Source organism: Eublepharis macularius, chromosome 7 (assembly GCF_028583425.1).
Source record: "Eublepharis macularius isolate TG4126 chromosome 7, MPM_Emac_v1.0, whole genome shotgun sequence".
NCBI classification, from domain to species: domain Eukaryota; kingdom Metazoa; phylum Chordata; class Lepidosauria; order Squamata; family Eublepharidae; genus Eublepharis; species Eublepharis macularius.
In genome coordinates this window covers 93,033,665-93,051,938 of record NC_072796.1, presented here as the reverse complement: position 1 = coordinate 93,051,938, position 18,274 = coordinate 93,033,665, and positions in this window count along the sequence as shown.

The window sequence follows — 18,274 nt, the reverse complement described above, 5'->3', positions numbered from 1 at the left end:
GGGGATCCCCCCCTCCGGATGCCAGCTGATAGTTTAAAACGACCTGCTGCTTGCAAAGCAGGAAAAGGCCCTTTAAACTGTTAAATGCCCCTTTCCCTGCCACTGCTAAGTGGCCAGAAAGGGGTATTTAAACTCCACAAACCACGAACCACAAAGTGGTTTGTAACTGGCCCCAGTTCTGTGCCAGTTCGTGGTTTTTGGTTTGTCAAAATCCACGAACTACGAACCTCATGGTTCAGGGTTTTTTGGGTTCGTGCCCATGTCTAATGTTTAGTTGAAAACTCTTTTGAGTTTGGAGGGACATTTTGGCCTGCAGTTGGAGAAGGACAAGAACGCTGTACTCCAAAAGTAAAAATCTTTCTACCCACAGTAAAGCTCCAGTAGATCCAAGTCATTAAGTTGTATTTTGTATATTCATACAGTTAGCAAAGGTGCTAACCTAACTGGCAACTCGCATAGGTTTGGGAAGGAGAGCATCAGTTGACAGCAGGATGTCAGTTCTGGAGGGAATCACCAGAAGGTCTGTGGTGAAATGATAGTGTTCCCAGCTGTTCTTAGAGTAGATTGATATCACTGCTGGATTTTCCACAGAATTGATGTAGTGCTGTCACCTGATGGTGATTTTTTTACACTGTTTTTCTCTTGCTGATCGCAGGAGCAGTGACGAGACATGGGAGCAAGGGCAGGCCATCCCCTAGTTCTGGCAGAAAACTGGCAAGGCTGTGCTTTTCTCTGGTGGAAGGATCTTTGTCTTGAATTATGTGAAGACTCTAGATGAACAGATAAATGGGGTCCATGAAATTCACGTGGGGAACACAGTTATTAATTGTGTAAGTGTTTTGTTTAATTGTGGTTTTTAACTGTTTTATATGTATTTCAAAAGCTTATTTTCCTGTTCTTTGATTGTATGCTTCCTGGAGGACCCTAGGATGGGTGGAAAGGAAGCACAATGCTTTCAAACAAACAAACAAACAAACAAACAAACAAACAAACAAACAAACAAACAAACAAACAAACAAACAAACAAACAAACAAACAAACAAACAAACAAACAAACAAACAAACAAACAAACAAACAAACAAACAAACAAGGATGGTTATTGTGGATGGAATGTGAAAGGAGGAATGTGACCTCAGGTGTAGAACATTAGTAGGATGCTTAACACACCCACCCTACACATAGCTCAGCTATGTATGAGAAGCAGGAAGCAAGTCATAAATTCTATAGACATTAAGGACGCCAACCTCCAGGAATTATCCTGGAATTACACCTGATCTCCATACTACAGATTAGTTACACTGCAGAAAATGGTAGCTTTGAAGCATAGACTGTATGGCATCACACCATTGCTGAGTACTCTGCCCTTCCCAAACTCTGACCTCCCTACGCTCTTCCCCAAATCTCCAGGAATTTCCCAACTGGGAGATGGCAACTCTAATAGATATTGCAATAGACATTGCAAATAGAATCCTCCCAATGTTTAGGGCTTTTGGATCTCAGTTAGTGGGATTCTAAAACAAAAGTTGGCAACATGGCCTATCAGGAACCTTAGCTGGGCCAGTATTCCTTGTGGTATAGGCTGGGTGATGGCGCCAATGAGGCTGTCAGCCTGAACAAGGAAGAAAAAAGGGGGTGTGGGGGAAAGTTCCCACAAACTCAACCCAAACAGGCAGGGGAACAGAATAGAGGGGTTAAGTAACAACCTAAAATATATATATTAGAAAATATTTATTATAAATGTGCACAAATGTAGATTAAAAACAAGTTTAAAACATAAGGCCTGAATGGCAGGCTACATGTATATGCTAAAACTTGCTAAAACATCTCAAGGTCCAGATCATGGTACAGTGCAATGATCAACACAAAGAGACCAAGGTACAGTAAAAAAAACCCAACCAGACGCGTTTCGGCCCTAAGGCCTTCCTCAGTGGTCAATTGTAAACAATTTATAATCAAACACACCCATACATATGGAAACCAATCATGAAATGCTCCTGGTGTTTCATCTAGAGTTATAACAAAAGAAGAAGGGGGGAGTTTTTTAAAAATATAATATAGTCTATTATTAAGTGCTAGAATTATTTTAGGTAAAATACTAAATCAAAATTTATCTCTAGTATTGTGTAATTATTGCAGTAGACCCAGGACTGCATTCACACAATGTTCTTCATTTATTGTTGTACTCTATAGAAAAATGTACCAAATTAGGTAATTATTCCATAACAAGCACTTAATTATCCCCCCAGGTTCTCAAAACCCAATCACAAACCAACCTGAGGCTTGGTTTCCCATGTAGAAGGGTGTGTTATATCAATCTGCAGTAAAGATAGAATGGCACTTTAACCTAAGAAAGTTCAGCTATATGAAAAGGTAAAAGGGTGATGCAATGTCTCCCATGTGATAAGAAAATATGCTCTCAAAGGAGAAGTGGGGGGGGGGAGAAGGAAGAGAACACTGAAGTGGCAGAGACACAGCACATATTCAGTTAGGGCCATTGTCCAAATCAAGTCAAATTCATCTCAGATACAGCAAGTACAATCCACATCTTCCTTAAGTCCCCGAGGCATCAACATATGGAGGTGGTGAATCCAAAATACTTCTCTTCTGGCAAATCTCTGGCACAGCTATGGACTGCAAATTTGCACCAGAACTGGCCAATCTATTCATGGATAAATTAGAAAACAAATACATTTTCTTAGAGGAGAATGCTTATAGAAAATATATCATTTTTTATAAAAGATTCCTTGATGATATTTTTTAATTTGGAATGGAACTAAAGATATGTTGTATTGTCGAAGGCTTTCATGGCCGGAGAACGATGGTTGTTGTGGATTTTCCGGGCTGTATAGCTGTGGTCTTGGCATTGTAGTTCCTGATGTTTTGCCAGCAGCTGTGACTGGCATCTTCAGAGATGTAGCACCAAAAGAGATCTCTGTCTTTTGGTGCTACACCTCTGAAGATGCCAGTCACAGCTGCTGGCGAAACGTCAGGAACTACAACGTCAATACCACAGCTATACATCCTGGAAAATCCACAACAACCATCTAAAGATACGTTGGTGGAATTTGGTTTATTCATGAATAACATCCATAGTACAATAAAGTTTGAAATGTCTTTTGATAACTCTAAAGTGCATTTCTTGGATGTAGAAATCAGAAGGATTGGCAACATACAGATGTCTATAGAAAACCTACAGATGTCTATAGAAAACCTACAGATGCCAACTCATATTTAGCAAGAGACAGCTTCCACCCAGGTTATTTAAATAGAAACCTCCCATATTCTCAGCTGTTAAGAATGAGGAGAAATTGTAGCACAGAGGCTGGTTTCCAAAGACAAGCTAGAATTCTGATGAACCAATTTTCTGATAGAGGCTATTCAGCTAGAATCCTTAAACAAGCTTATTTTAGGGCCCAGAATACATTTAGAACTTTGCTACTTACCCCAAAAACCAAGAAAGGGAACCTAGACAGGATGGTTAATCCCTTTAACATACAATAGTACGTACAAATCAGTTCAGGCCATCACAGAAAGACATTGGCATCTTCTGTCCAATATTCCCAGATGAAAAGATCCCCCCTTGTTCACAGCGAAAAGAGCAAAAAATCTACGGGACTTATTAGTCAAGAGTAAATTACTAGAGGTGAAGGACAGCAGCTGTGAAAGTGGGAGGATAGCAATGAAAGGTTTTTTTTTCTTGTCAACACTGTGCTGGATGAGGTGGCTCTGTCCCTAAAAAACTTTTCAAAATTCATCAAACACTAGGACATTTGTAATTAATTCTTTCAGCAACTGCAATTCCAAGGGAATTATCTATGTTATTCAGTGTCCTTGTAACTTAATGTATGTAGGTATGACTACTAGACATGGGCATGAACAGCATTACGAACGAAAACAAACCCACGAACAGCCTGTTTGTTCGCGAACAAGCTGTTCTTGAGGCCCCATTCTACACAAAAAAGTGGTTGTTGCAAGCCTCTTTCGTTGCCTTCGTCAGCTGTTCGTCAAGCCAAACAGTCTGGTGCCTTTCAATCAATTCCCATGGCAATGAGGCAGGGACTGAACTCTGTCTGAACTCCTTCTGGCTTTCCTTCTGGCTTTAACCCTTCAAAGTACTTCCATCAGAGAATCCCATGTTTGCCACTGTGAACAGAAAATGACAACAAAGGGGGAGACCCATGGATCATGCCTTTCCTGGGGTACAATCTCTCTGAAACTTGGGGAGTCTTTGGAGGACAGTGAGGACTATGCCCCCTGCAACTTTGGTGGGTATTGGGCATTGGGAAGGTCAGTTTGTAACCCCTCAAAGTAGCTTCCAGTAGAGAGTCCCATTTTTGCCACTGTGAAGAGAAAATGACAAACAACCCATGCATCATGCCTTTCCCAGGATGCAATCTCTCTGAAACTTGGGGGGGTTGGAGGACAGTGAGGAGTATATCCCCTGCAAAGTTTGGTGGGTATTGGACATTGGGAAGATCAGTTTGTTTAAAGGTGTTTAAAGGGCCCTGCCCCTTGCACGTGGCAGGAAAGGGCCGTTTAAACTATCAGCTGACAGGCGGCAGGGGGGAATTAGATTAAAGAAACTGAATGCCCCACTTGTTTAACCACTATCTCACTGCTGGCCACATGGAGAAGCAGCTTCACTTTTGGGTTGTGGAAGTTATACAGAACACATATTCAGGCTCTCACAAACTCCTGCAGAAAAGTGAAGTATTTTGGATTCACCACCTCCAGACTTTGATGCCTTGGGGACTTAATGAAGAAGTGGACTGGATGTGCTGTGGCTGAGATGGATTTGACTTGATTTGGACAATGGCCCTAACTGAATATGTGCTGTGTCTCTGTCACTTCAGTGTTTTCTTCCTTCTCTCTCTCCCCCACCCCTTATCACATGGGAGACATTGTATCACCCTTCTACCTTTTCACATAGCTGAACTTTCTTAGGTTAAAGTGCCATTCTATCTTTACTGCAGATTGATGTAACACAGCCTTATACATGGGAAACCAAGCCTCAGGTTGGTTTGTGATTGGGTTTTGAGAACCTGGGGGGATAATTAAGTGCTTGTTATGGAATAATGATCTAATTTGGTACATTTTTCTATAGAGTACAACAATAAATGAAGAGCATTGTGTGAATGCAGTCCTGGGTCTGCTGCAATAATGGTATTTTATCACACAATACTAGAGGTAAATTTTAATTTAGTATTTTACCTAATTCTAGCACTTAATAATAGACTATATTATATTTAAAAAAATCTCCTCCCCCCTTCTTCTTTTGTTATAGCTCTAGATAAAATACCGGGAGCATTTCATGACTGGTTTCTATATGTGTGGGTGTGTTTGATTATAAATTGTTTACAATTGACCACTGAGGAAGGCCTTAGGGCCAAAATGCCTCTGGTTTTTTTTTTTTTTTTACTGTACCTTGGTCTCTTTGTGTTGATCATTGCACTGTATCATCATTATTACCTTGAGATGTTTTAGCAAGTTTTAGCATATACATGTAGCCTGCCATTCAGGCCTTATGTTTTAAATTTGTTTTAATCTACACTTGTGCACATTTATAATAAATAATCTCTCAGGCTGCCCAGAACTGTCGTGGGGAAGTGGGAGCAGGAATAATAACAATAACAACAAGAAATTCAACAAGAAATTCAATCCCTTCAGGACAACTTAATGCCACACTCAGAGCAGTTTACAACTATGTTATTATCCTCACAACAATTACCCGGTGAGGTGGTGAGGCTGAGAGAGCTCTAAAAGAGCTGTGACTGACCCAAGGTCACTCAGCTAGCTTCAACTGGAGGAGTGAAGAATCAAACCCGGTTCTCCAGATTAGAATCCTGCCGCTTTGAACCACTTCACCAAAAAGATAATTTCAATTTCATGCGTAGGTAAAACAAGATAGTAAAAAAGCTTTCACTGAACCTGGTGGGGGTGGAAAGTTCTGTCAAGTCGTACCTGAAGCAAGAGACTAACAGAGATGGTTTGCCATTGCTTGCCTCTGCATAGAGACCCTTGTCTTCCTTGGCAGCCTCCTATCCCGATGCTGGTTAGTTTCCAAAATCTGAAAAGATCAGGCTTGCCTGGGCTATCCAGTTCAGGGCGCCATGAACTTACTCTCCTAGTAAATACAGCATGGAATAGAACAAACCCAAAGTACTGAAATGATGCCTGGAACTGTGGTTACATTTTTACTGACTGTATGATAGTCTTGGAAGGAGAAATATCTGATCCTTTCAAATACTGAAATCTATGACTGTTTCTGAGGGCCCCTCCATGTGTCAGGCCTTGAGGGACTGCCCTTTTGAAAAGGTCCCAGATTTCTGAAAAGAGAATGACTCGGTGAGGGGCAGGGGGAGGATCATAGGTGGGGTTGGGTTGTTGCCTGGCGTCAGCATTGGACATGCTCCCAATCTTCTGTTCTCATTGTAGCACAGAAGATTTTAATGCCATCTTTATTAACGCAATCACAAAGTAGTCTTTTGTAATAATAAGATTAAATATCATAAATCAGATTTACTTCAAAAACATGTCACTTTAAAAATTCAAGCATCTTCCAGCATAATGGAACATGTAGTGCCCATACAGGCAATGTTTTTGAGACTACATGTTTTTGAATTAAAGGTAAAACAGTTACTGGAGTTTGTGCTTTTTCATTAGCAGTTTTCCTTAGCTGAATATAGATGCATTATTTCTGTTTTTATGAAAAGGCATTCTATAAATCATTCGCATACCTATTTCTTTGGCTTGAAATAGCCTCCCATGAAAATGCCGCCTTTAATGTCAAATCAAGGAGTAGCAAAGCTTAGCTGAAGCCTCTGTTCCAAATTCTGGTGTAAGTCCAGCAAGTTCAATGGAATTATACAGAGGATAAATCAGGCCCTTCATGTCTAGCAGGTATACTATAAATTTAATTTCATGGCAAACTGAAGTCTATTACAGAAAATCACAGAGAACAGCCATCTCAGCAAGGCCATCTTTCTTTTTTATGGAGTCTTTTTGTGTGTGTTTCCAGCTTTTGCAAGCTTTGTCTGCACCTGCCAATAAAAAGATGCTTTTTGTTTGAGTACAATGCCAACAAATTAACCAGCAAACACATTTCCAGTAGATGGTCACAGCAGTAACTCAGGGAACAATCTGATGGGTCTGTTTTACCTTTAGGGTAGTGAGCAGATTTTCGCTTGTTGGCAAATTCTGCTAAGCCAGCCAGCTCCGCTGTGAATTTCCAGCTCTCTCACTTAAAGATGCTGGGTAAAAAAATTTGAGCATAACTCAAAAATTGCTTACCTTTCCTGATTTCAAGGTATTGAGTTCGGATGTTCTGAATACCCTACGGAGAAATGTAGAAATTCAGGCCAAGTAACTTAATAGCTTGTATTTTGCCAGTATGACCTCTGAGTGCCCCAAGGATTGACACAGTGTCCCTTTCTGTCTTTGCAGAACTAATTGCTTATTGAAATGAAATTAGAGCTGCAAATCAGCACCCTGTCGTGATTAGAATCTCTTGGAATTGGATCTCACTGTAACGCTGTGAAATTCAGTCTCTTCTTGAAACAGCTAAATTACTGTTGAATCCTCTATGCACACAAAGCCTAGCACAGGTTTTATATGGTTTGCCCTTAAAATAGCTTTGAGAATGTATTCTGCAAAGAGCTTGTGTGAAAATAGCAGTGCTTGTTCAAGAGGCACATTTATCCTTGTGTTTATATAAACTGACCAACTTGCCAACGCACTCTATGGGACTCAGTGACATTTTATAATGTGTTGCATCAACATGAGCATGAAAACTCCCTGCCAGAAAGTATGTGCTTTCAGCTGTAACACGGTTATAAATATATTCACATAAAAGTAACAGAGGGGGCTCATATAGGACCTCACTGATTCATGTTGAATGACTGTTGTTTTGGTAATGTATGCTTATTTTCTTTATGTTCATTGTTTGAAAATCAGTAATGAATCTGAAGAGTTAGGTAGAGGTTGGGGCCAGTTCTTTTCTCCTCTGATATATTTTCATTCAGAACTTCAGTCTACAGTTGGCTGTAAATTATCAGCTAAATGGGGGATCCATCAAGGATGGACTGGACACATTATATAGAAGAACAGTTGTTCAGCTGGGACTATCTGCACTGCAGTCCCTATAATACTAGTGAATCTGCAGCCATACATTCATTTCTTACTTCATTTGCAGCACATCTGACGACCATGCATTATAATAAATTGTTACAGGATTGTGCAACCTCGATGATCCCAACATATCGACTATCCCAATTGGATTAAATGCACATGCTGTTACAAATACATGGCACTGGTATTCTTGGTACTGATCAACAGGTCCTCATGTGCTCATGTATTGTACCCTACAAGTTTATCCAATGAGCCACTCACTATAATGCTGAAGTTCCCTGTGTCAGGAGAGAGAGAGAGAGAGACTGGGTTTGTTCAGAAGTTGTTTGGTGCCAGCGAAGAAGGGGGATTTTAGCCAATTAACCCTCCCACTGCAGATCTGCCTGACTAGGTATCTAATGGCAGGAGCTTTGACTCTTGAAAGCTTATACCCTGAAAATCTTTTTGGTCTTCAGGGTTCTACTGGTCTTGAATCTTGCTGTTCTACTGCAGACCCACCAAAACTAGTCTCTGACTTGGTTTCCCTTCCTCTCTTCCTGAAACTATCTTTTCCCCAAGCACATTTTGAGGAGCTCAATACACTACAATGGGAATGGGCAGGCAGATTGTTTCCATTCTACTGACAGAACTTCCTTGTGTCAGCAGAAAACAATATTTGGATCCAACCCATAGACTTTACAACTGTATAATGGCAGGTTCTGTGGGTGTCAGGCTACTACTGGCTCCTTACATGGAACCAAAGGGAACATGCAATTCAGCACTCCATGAGGTAGAATAGATGAAAATGTAGTTTTCCATAGTACCTACATGACTATGCCCATGTGCCAAACATAGAACATCATATTAGTCTCACATGATATGTTTGGGGACAAGCATACTTCAAGAACTGCCTACTCCCATATGCACCAACCCAACCACAACAGTCATTATCACAGTCGCTGCTTCAGGAGTTCCCACCACCTGGAGCTAGACAGATGGCAACTTGAGAACAGTCAGTTCTCAGTGGCAATGCTGAAATTATGGAATTCCCTCTGCAAGGAGATTCCTCTGTTCCTCTGGAGCCAGTCTGGTGTAGTGGTTAAGAGCATGAGACTCTAATCTGGAGAACTGGGTTTGATTCCCCACTCCTTCCCTTGAAGCCAGCTGGGTGACCTTGGGTCAGTCACAACTTCTAGGAGCTCTCTCAGCCCCACCCACCTCACAGGGTGTTTGTTGTGGGGATAATAATGATATACTTTGTAAACTGCTCTGAGTGAGTAAGTCATCCTGAAGGGCGGTATATAAATCAAATGTTATTATTATTACCATTGTCTTTTGCTAGCGGCAGGTGGAGTTTTCTGTTTTGTGTGGCATTCCCTTTGTGACCCTCATCAACCCTGCTTGCTGCCTTGGTGGCCCTGATCAGGGCAGAAAGGCAGAGTATAAATTTTGTAATTAAATGCAGTAGTTGGAACTTCAGCCAGGAATGCAGCTGTTGAGGTTGAGCTTCTCCTTGCTGCTTGTATGACATTAGAAACATTCCAGTGACAGAGACAACCTATTTTTTTTTACAAATGTCAATGAACAGTAGATCTTCTCTATGAGCTCTCTCAAGATTAAAAAAACCCTGTTTGAATATGGCATAATAATATTACTTCCTGTAGACACATGGCGAGCACTGGCATTGCATGGGCCTGTAAAATTCTGCCAAATGTCGATAGTATCATTTGTGATTCAAACTTCGTTTAATCAGCCAGGGAATATTTATACATTAAATATTTATACATTGTTTGTGCTGAGATTAAGAACTCCCACCCTATTTTATAAGTTATTATGACCTAAGTAGTCATACGGCTCCAAGTCTGCATTGGTGAATGTTACCATGGAACAGCTATTACTTCAGTGTCTTGTAATTAGGTAGGCACTTGATTCCCTAATAAATAATTTCATATTTAGGGGGTTGGGTTGCCCAGTACAGCAAAATTATGCAGACAATAAGTACCAGAGAACAATTCCTTCTCCCATTCTCAGGTTCATTTGATCAGCAGGATAGGCGGGACAAATACCATCTTTATATGGAGGTAACCATCACTGCTGTCTTATTTCTGTGGGTGTATTTGCTTCATTTAAACTTTTCATTAGATCTTAAAATATACATTAGACCTTAAGTCTTCTTACAGCCTCTCATTTCTGGTCAACTAGGCATCCTGAGGCCTGGGGTACACAACTCCAACCATTTGTTCCACTGGATTTGATGAGACTTTAGGGCTCTTTAAGCATTGCATGGGATTACTTGGGATTTGCTGTTCTGGCAAACAGCTAGAAATAATGCTTCTGACTTAACTATGCATGCATGGAAGGTTGTTCTGAGTTAATGAGATTCTGTTTCTTCTATAGTGGACTTTGGGACTGAGGCAAACCCCCCAAAATGATAGAATTTGTGCAGCAAGAATTCTCCAAGAGTATATTGTGACCTTTAATGGCCTTTTTGGTGCTTTCAGAATTCTATTATTTTTATTATTAAAAGAATTATTCCACCTTATATACATATAACATACAATACACCATATTACAAATGATCACATTAACCCATAAACTACTATACTTAATATACTTCAGAATTCAGCTGCAGTTCAGGTTAGAACATGTTCTGCATAAATTGTGGATTTCTGTCAAGAATGACCTTCTATTGAATCTCTTTATTTTTTTCTCAAACACACTCTCTCTCTTTCCCAGACAGTGGATCTATTATGCCAATTTCTCAGGGGTCATTAAAGAATACTTTGAGTTTCTATCATGTTGCATGTGTGAAAGATGTTAATACGATAGAGAAAATGATATATGTACCATTGCTAATTCAGGTTTTCTGTTTACTTTTGTTAAGATCTGCATCAGAGGTCCCAATGTCAACTCCACAGACATGCTGCCTGAAACCCCCATCATATGCTGCTACTACCTCTCTACCCTTTCCTTGTCCACCCTCCCTACCTCTCCCAGGAACCAGAGCAACACACGATCGTTTTCTTCTCATTCTATGGGTATCTTTAAATAGCATGCAGCAAGCTGCTTATGCAAGATGCAAGACTTGGTAGGGGACACATGGCTTACTACTCTGTGTTTAAAGATGCTTTGGGAATGGCACAGAATAAACATTAACTGCTTCATCTCCTGGGGGACAGGGGGGAGGTAGTAGTGAGATGGCAGTAGAGAAGGTAGAGGCTGCTGCCCCCTATCTCCCACCTTAAGCACCACATCACCTTACTTCATTATAGAGGCAGCACTGAGAAGTCCTTCTCTGTATGCCAAAGAATAGGCAGGGGGCTGTTGGAAAGAGGGCCTTTTCATGGATAACTCTTTATTTGTGTGCTTCCCATTTCTAGCCATGTTCACAATTTTAGGATCCAGGTGATTGTTCTTTTTACCCACACTTTTGAAAATATTTTAAGATTTTAAATTCTGATTATTGTGTTTTAAATCTGGATTTGTTTTTAATGTTTTATGTATCTAACATTTGATGCGTATATCTCTGAAAACATATATATTGGTTTTAAAGTTGTAGACTGCCTAGAGTGTTTTTCAAAGAAGTCCAGAGTAAAATATCTCCATAAATTAACAGATCAGAAGCCAAATTAACACCAAGCTTATTGAGGTCTCACAAGAGGAAGTTTGCTCGTGTAAAAGAAACAAAGGGAGCGATCCTAAGAGAGTCTGTTCAGAAGTAAATTCCATTTTATTCAATGGGTCTTACTCTCAGGGAAGTATTCATGGAATTGCAACCATAGATACCTTCTGAACCTTAAAGATTAAAGCCACAGTCCTCTGCACTCTTATGCAGAATCATAGAATCATAGAGTTGGAAGGAGCCATACAGCCCATCTAGTCCAACCCCCTGCCCAGTGCAGGATCAGCCTAAAGCATCTCTGACAAATATTCATCCAGCCTCTTCTTGAAAAATAATAAGTCACACTGAACTTGCTATAACTTAAATCTAAGCAAATATAGATAACATTGGGCTGTAAAACATTTTTTTCCGCCATAAGCTTTGGTAGGCAGCTTCTTGCAAGAATGCATCGTACTTCTGATGTTAAGAATTGCCTTGCTTATAATTTCAACTCTGCTGCTAACTAGGTCATTTTATCTTTTTGTGTTTCCCTTTGACTTTGTCTGATGGTCATTGTAATTTTTGCTAGATCCCTAGTGGTTTCAGTGGTCCCTATACAATGGAACAGTTCACCATCTCTAGTATCAGTTCAGTGAGCCTGTATTAATTACGTTTGAAATGGTGGCACTATAAAGCACAAAATAAAGCAGAATAATCAACAGCAGCCATGAAAAGGTTTTAAAATATTTACCATTTTAATTTAAAATCTTAATCCCATAGAAGAGGAATATTAAAAAAAAGTTAATGGTAACTGTTTGTCTGGAGTTGTTTTGAAGGCAGGGAAGCAGCTAGTCAAAGAATCTGTCAAATTTAAAAATAAAGGGAAGAAATTAACCAAGCAATTTCACACTGGGCTTGAAAAAGGGAAAAAAACATCCCAACCTAGATGACAAGGGGAGGGGGAGCATGAAAGGATTAATTTTAAAGAAAAATCCTGATAAGTACAGACACTGAGTAAGACATTGTTCTTCAAAAATGTTCCCAGTCCAAAGCCCCTGAAACTGAACATGTTAATCCTGCACTTACACCCCATGTTCGTCTCGGGGGACACAACACAACAGGATATCCATTAGGAGCATTTGCAGCATGCAGTGATTCTTGCATCTTGTTGTAATGGGGAAAACTATTGCTGTGTTTTCACTAGCTAATCCCTTTTAAGTGTTTGCTCCAATTGCAATGTATTTCCATTTCTGGAATCCACAGAACCAGAAGAGGGGGAAATAATAAATTACTGGTTAAGATCTTTACCTGAATTTGCCTGTTCTATTTATTTATGTGAAATACATATTCCTCACTCTCTCAATAAAATGTTCATATGGGACTGAAACAAACCTTTATTTATTTTAAAATATTTATATCTTCTCTTTTCCATACCTCAAGACAGCTTACAAATTCAATAATTTTGAAAAAAAATACATAATAAAATAAAACATCACGTATCCTCCTCTCCCCCAAATGCCTGCAACTTGCAGGCCATTAAAAGCTCAAGCTAGCAGTAGACTTGCCATGCCTGTTAAGAAACAACCATCATTAGGAGGCCGTAGGAGGGACCTGTGATAAAAAAGGCACAGGCCAGGTGTAAGTACCCTAAGCATATAGGAAACAAGTTTCCCAGATGCATATTGAGTAGGGTTTTATAGATAAGCTGTGGACTGATGAAACTCTCAGTAGAAGGAAATCATCTCTCTCTTCTCTCTCTTCTCTACCCTCTTCCTCTTTTCCCAGTCTTTTCTCACCTCCACATTTTCCACTCTCTCTTTTCAGTCTTTTCTCTACTGTTACCAGAACTGCTTTTTATAATGGGGAAATTAGCTTTAGCAGTCTGTAACTAAAATTAGCACGGATCTAACCAACGTTTACGGAGGTCCTGATTCCAGACACTCTAGTGACAAAGAGGCAGACTACAAATAGGTTCAATAAACACATGTATTTACTAATAGTGTGGCGTAAGCCTGAACTTGCACATACACACCAGAAAGCATACAAGGATGTCCTGATACAGACTCACACTGGCAGCATGCAAGGGAAAACTCCCAAGTTGTCCGAGCAGGGCAGCACCCAGTTCCAAGGTTCAGGCACCAACTGGGCACACTCACAGCTTCAAGTCCAAAGGGGGATTCCAAAAACACATCCACAGGAACAGGCCAAGGTCAGGGACAAGCGAATCAATTCCAAACACAGCAGCAAGGTCAGTAGCGAGCGGACTCGTTGCTTCCATGCAGCCACTCCCTCTGTGGCTGCTTTTAAGCCTCACAGTGCTCAGCACCTGCCAGCTATCTCAGTCCTGCTCCTGCGAGCACTCATCATCACTAATGATGCTGGGCCGGTGCTGTGCTGCTAGCCTGGCACTGCACCTTCTGGCTTGGAGGGCTCTTCTAGCCCTCCTCTGGCAGCGCTCCCGAGGCTCTGGTGATGAAGGGGGAGAGCTGGCCTGCACCTGGCTTTCTGTTGCCAGCCCAGGGCTGGGAAGCTGAGGAACCGATGTGCTGGGACCTGGCTGTGGATCAGTATCTGAGCCTTCAGAGCCTGCCTCCTCCTGCAGTGCCTCTGCCACTGGCTGTGGATCTGGGTCAGGTTCACCAGCTGCCTCTTCCTCAGAAGAGTCCTCTGAGTCTCTCCGCTCCACTGGGCCAGGTTGGTCCATGACAAAGGACTAAGAAATACAGGGTAAGAAATATAGAGACGTTTGCATTAGCAGGTTCCCAACGATGATAAGGGAAATACTCACTATCCTGAAGCGGAGCAGAGACACAACAGCGAGGTGGTCCAATGCCAGCAATGGATCCACGGACAGACAACAAGGGGTTCTGGATAGGAATGGCCTGGGCACCATGCGGTCTGAGAGACCAGCTTAAATACCCCAAAATGTACCCTGGGGCTGGTGTTGTACTTGGTGGTTCTTACAGATTAAAACAAAGACTCTAATGGGTTACTGAATGGCTTGGATGGGCCACTTTAGGAATCTGATTGTGATAAGTGACACCTCAGGAAGAGGGGACAAAAGAGGGAGGGGGAAATCCGAGTGGGCTGAATGGATGTTCCAGCGGACAGGGCTTGTCCTGATGTCATCAGCTCTGGAATGCGGAGGTTTCTTTGAGATGCATTCTCTAAGTGCTTGGGATGGTCGGCACTTGGTTCCTTCTCCGGGGTGGCTCTTAAGATATGCAGAGCGGGGTGAGGTTCTCTCGCTGCGGACGTGGTGTGCCCGCTTCACCGAAATGGCTTCTCAAAGCAGTCTTTTCCTCTTGGTCTTCTGGCTGCCTAAGAACATGGTCGCCGGCTGGGCATGGCAGGGGCTGGCTAGCAGGTTGCCCGGTAGCGAGGGCAAGCTCGGGGACCGGCCTGCGGGAGGCTCCAGGCGGGAACTGGCCAGGGAGCGCCTAGCCAGGCTCGCTGGAGGTTTCCTCGGCAGGCGCCCGGCTGCTAGCGGCGGCTTGGGCCCAGATGAGGCAGGCTTCCATGGAGGCAGAGGGAACAGCACGTAAAACACAGTCCAAAGCAGGGAACAGGCACGGTCCGTGGCAGATGGCAATGCAGACACGGGGCACACTTGTAATAGAGTCCAAACACACACTGGGGAGTCTAGATGTAGGTCTAGGAAGGGCTGCCCAGGAAGAGAGTCCTTTGTGCAGTTATCCAGGCATGGTGTCAGGAAACTACACAGTCTATTGCAGCAGCAAGGTAATTAAACATGCAGGCAGGAAACTGACACGTGTATCAGAGCACACACGTGCAGGGCAATCTTTGTGTAGCAGCAAAACAGCAATGCAGGAAACTTTAACACAGTCCATGGCAGGCCTTAAAGCAGGAAAGGGGGCCTACTTGGCAACACCACCTACCCACCTCATTCTCCATTCTCTCTTTTCCTCTTATCTCTTCACATTTTCTGCTCTGTCTCTCCAGCTTTTTCTTCATAACGCCTCCTCCGTTCTTTTCCAGGCTTCCCCTCATTCCCCTCATTCCCCTTTCTATCTCCTTACTCCTTTCTCTGCTTTGCTCCTCTTACCACTTCTCATGCCTGTTCTAGCCACTGCTGCTAGGATTGCCTAAATCCAGGCTCAAGTGCTTTTGTTGCTAGACAACCCTACAGTGATCTCATTTGGTATTCTCCACTTTCAGCTTTTAAACTATTTCTTGTATTTTTCTTACAAATCTAGGTGTTCCTTCAGGTCTGTAGAAATATACCCCTTCTCTGGACATGGTCTCATTATGTGGATTTTTAAATCTACATTTAGGTAGCCAGCTATTTGATGTGCCCAGAGGGGAATCAGTAGCCAGTGAATATCTTTCAAAAATGGCAAGTGGCCCATATAGCTCACTTCTTAAGTAATCTTGCTGTCATGTTTTGAATTAATGGAAGCTTCCAGGTTGAATTCAAAGGGCAGTTCCTCCTCTTGAACTATGTCAGTAGTTCTATGTATCTGCAACCTGTGCATGAATGACTGTGGCCATCCATAGATGAATGATTAGTGGGTCCAAAGGCCCTAAACCTAGAGGACTAACCAAATGCAACTAGTCGGATATGTCCCTAATTTGAACCTGATTTTGCATTGGGCTCCTTGCTAGCACTGTCCTCACTATGGGATTGGGTTGTGCCAGTTCCCCTCTCCCACTGCAGGCTTCAAATTAATTCTGTGTGTTATTCCTGGAGAGAGTCTTCTCTCCCCCAGGAGCAGCATTTCAGGGATGGAAGTGATCTACAGAGGGGAGAGGCAGGGAAACTTAATTCTGCTAACACAAGTTCTTCTGTTAGCAGAAATAATTGGTAAGATCCAGGGCTTTTTTTTCTGAGAAAAGAGGTGGTGGAACTCAGTGGGTTGCCCTCAGAGAAAATGGTCACATGGCTGGTGGCCCCGCCCCCTGATCTCTAGACAGAGGGGAGTTTAGATTGCCCTCTGTGCTGCTCAGCAGTGCAGAGGTCAATCTAAACTCCCCTCTGTTTGGAGATCAGGGGGTGGGGCCACCAGCCATGTGACCATTTTCAAGAGGTTCCGGAACTCCGTTCCCCCGTGATCCCCCTGGAAAAAAGCCCTGGTAAGATCTAATCTACAGGAGCTGCTTCTCATTGTGTTTTTAGAGGCTATATTTTATGTATGTTTCTTTTAGAAGTTGTTTTGTGGAAGATAAGGGGTTACATATTAGAGGTGTGCATACCAGAAATCCTGAACCATAAAAATAATAGAAAAAACTGTTTTCAAGCCTTACTTGAGAGTCTCTGGAATGGAGATGCTAGGTTGCTTGGTAGTCACAGAAAGTCCTTCCCTGATTATTCTTGGGGGGGAAATTGATACTTTAGAGTGCCATTTCATTACAACAGTGTACAGGTGCTTCTCAGTTTTCATGAGTTTTAAAAAAATTATCCCAGAGAACCAACTGCATTTATTCTTTCCAATGTGATAATTTATATATTTATGTCATTTATAGTCTGCCTTTCTCACTGCGACTCAAGACGGGTTACACAGTGTGAGATAAGTAAAGTCAACATCAAGGACATTTTCATAAACAATGCCATAGGGTAAATAAATACAAGTTTACAAAGATATAGCATTAACAAGAATCCAATATACAGGTGAAGAAATGCTGACAGGGCTGGGTCGAGGGGGTCAGGGGGGGTAGCCTGCCCCCAGCTCCGCCAAAGAGGGGGCACCGGGCGCAGCTGCCAGCCGCCCGGGAGGCTGAGAGCAGGGTTGGGAGACCCTCACCAGCCCTGCCAATGGGGCGGCTGGCTTGCTGCGTGCTCAGGACCTCCCAGCCCTGTGCTCAGCCACCAGCACGGCAAGCCAGTTGCCCCAGCACATGCCCTCGCCACTGCCAGCGCCGTGGCTCACCGTGCGCTGGGGCGGCTGGCTTGCCATGTGGGCGGCACAGGGCAGCGGGGCACGCGAACCATGCGGAGGGCCTCCTAGCCCTGCTCTCAGCCGGCTGCATGGCAAGCTGGCCACCCCAGCACCTGGTGAGATCTGGAACTCACGGCAGCGAGGGCGTGCACTGGGGCAGCTGGCTTGCCACGCAGGTGGCTGAGCACAGGGCTGGGAGGTCCTGCGCATGCGGCAAGCTAGCCAGCCATCCCAGCTCATGCCCACACCACCGCCAGTTCCATGGCTCACCGGGTGCGGAAGCGGCCGGCTTGCTGTGCAGGCAGGCATGCCTCCTGCCCCTACACATGGAGCTCCTGGGCAAGGTTTGCCCCAGGTTCCCGCGTGCCTAGATCCGGCGCTGAATGCTGAAACCATGCATAAACAATTCTAGGACTGACATCAGACAACATGAAGCACAGGTAGCTCATAGCAGCACATATTTAAAGCAACAGGTAGTACATAAGGCAACACAGTGGTGAAGTATATGGTCTCTAACTCATTAGCAAAGCATCTGAGACTCTCTCCTTCTCCCAGACAATCACCAAAGCTTGAAACAAGGGGGGCATTGGGTTGGGAGGGGAGATTGTGTTCAGCAGGAAAGGAAGTTTGTTCACTGGTGATGCAACACACCCTGTTTTTAACTCCAAA